Source organism: Gymnogyps californianus, chromosome 2, assembly GCF_018139145.2.
Source record: "Gymnogyps californianus isolate 813 chromosome 2, ASM1813914v2, whole genome shotgun sequence".
Lineage (NCBI taxonomy): Eukaryota > Metazoa > Chordata > Aves > Accipitriformes > Cathartidae > Gymnogyps > Gymnogyps californianus.
Genome location: NC_059472.1, coordinates 117,102,616 through 117,104,470, shown reverse-complemented (window position 1 = coordinate 117,104,470; position 1,855 = coordinate 117,102,616).

Here is a 1,855-nt window from a genome sequence, read left to right as displayed (position 1 = left end):
AGACCTTTGGCAGATGATAGAGGGCTCCTGCCTTAACATCCGCTGGCTCCTTCAGTACTCTGGGATGAATCCCATCAGGCCGCATGGACTTGTGAACATTCAGCTGATACAGCTGGTCCTTACAATTTCAGTGTCCACAAATGGAAAGTCACTGTTCCCACCTTCGTAGTCCTCCAACTCAGGGGACTGGGCAGCCCAAGGCCTGTCAGTATTATTAAAGACTGAGGCAAAAACCGCATGGAATGCCTCTGCTTTTTCTTCATCCCTATTAGTCAGAGGACCGTCTTCAACAAGGATTGGTCCAATGTTTTCTTTAGACCTCCTCTTGCTATTAACATACTTAAAAAAGGCCTTCTTGTTATCTGAAACAACACTGGCCAGTTTCAACTCTAATTGAGCTTTGGCCTTTCGTGTCTTCTCCCTGCATAAACAAACACGGCTTCTGTACTCGTCCTGCGAAGCCTGACCTTACTTCAGAGATCATACAGTTTCTTTTTCCTCCCGAGCTCCACGAGGAGTTCCCTGTTCAGCCAAGCTGTTCTCCTGCCCCGCTTGCTTGACTTAGGACACAGTGGAATTGCCTGCTCCTGTGCTTCTGAACGGTGGTTCTTAAAGACTGACCAGCACTCGTGGACTCCTAAGCCCTCACAAGCAGATTCCCAAGCTACTCTGTTAAATAGCTCCCTGGAAGAGCTTAATGTTTGCTCTCCTGAAGCCCAGGGTAGCAACTCTGCTGTCCTTTTTTCTCTTTACACTGAAAAGTTTAAACTCAACCATTTCATGATCACTGTGGCCAAGGCAGCCGCCTACCATCACATCCCCCACGAGTGCTTCTCTATTCATGATTAGCAAGTCTAGGAGGGCATCTTTCCTAGTTGGCTCACTGAGTACCTGTGAGAAGAAGTTACCTCTTACAAGCTTCAAGAATTTCCAAGACGTGCTCGTCACAGCAGTATGATATTCCCAGTTGATATCTGGGAAGTTTAAATCTCCCATAAGGACAAGGGCTACCGATCCAGAAATTTCTCCTAATTGCCTATGGAATAACTCGTCGGTGCTCTCTTTGTGGCTGGTACTCGAATACATGCAATTCTATTATGTGCTTCATTTCACTGAGGTCTGTCATGGTTTAACCCCAGCCAGCAACTAAGCACCACACAGCCGCTCCCTCCCTCCCTCCTAGTGGGATGGGGGAGAGAATAGGAAGGCTAAAAGTGAGAAAACCCGTGGGGTGAGAGAAAGACAGTTTAGGAGGTAAAGCAAAAGCCGTGCACGCAAGCAAAGCAAAGCAAGGAATTCCTTCCCGACTTCCCATGGGCAGGCAGGTGTTCAGCCTTCTCCAGGGAAGCGGGGCTCGCTCACGTGTAACGGTTACTTGGGAAGACAAATGCCGTCACTCAGAACGTCCCCCTTCCTCCTTCTGCTTCCCCCAGCTTTATATTGCTGAGCATGATGTCATATGGTATGGAATATCCCTTTGGTCAGTTGCCTGCATCCCCAGCTGTCCTGTCTGTGTCCCCTCCCAGCTTCTTGTGCACCCCCAGCCTCCTGGCTGGTGGGGAGGGGTGAGAAGCAGAAAAGGCCTTGACTCTGTGTAAGCACTGCTCAGCGATAACGAAAACATCCCTGGGTTAATGTAGAAAGGGAAGTTGTTGCGTGTGGTGTTGGAGCCGGGTTTAAAGGCAGCGAATGGCGTGGGTGTGGTGGTGTGTGTGGGTAGCGTTGGTGTTTTGTGCGGGGAGGTTTGGTTGGTTGTGTGTGTGTAATTTGGGGAAAGGAGGGAATGTTTTTGTGAGGCAAGGGCGGTGCTAGACGTAAGAGAGAGGAAGAGTGAGGAAGGTAAGGGTCGGGGTCG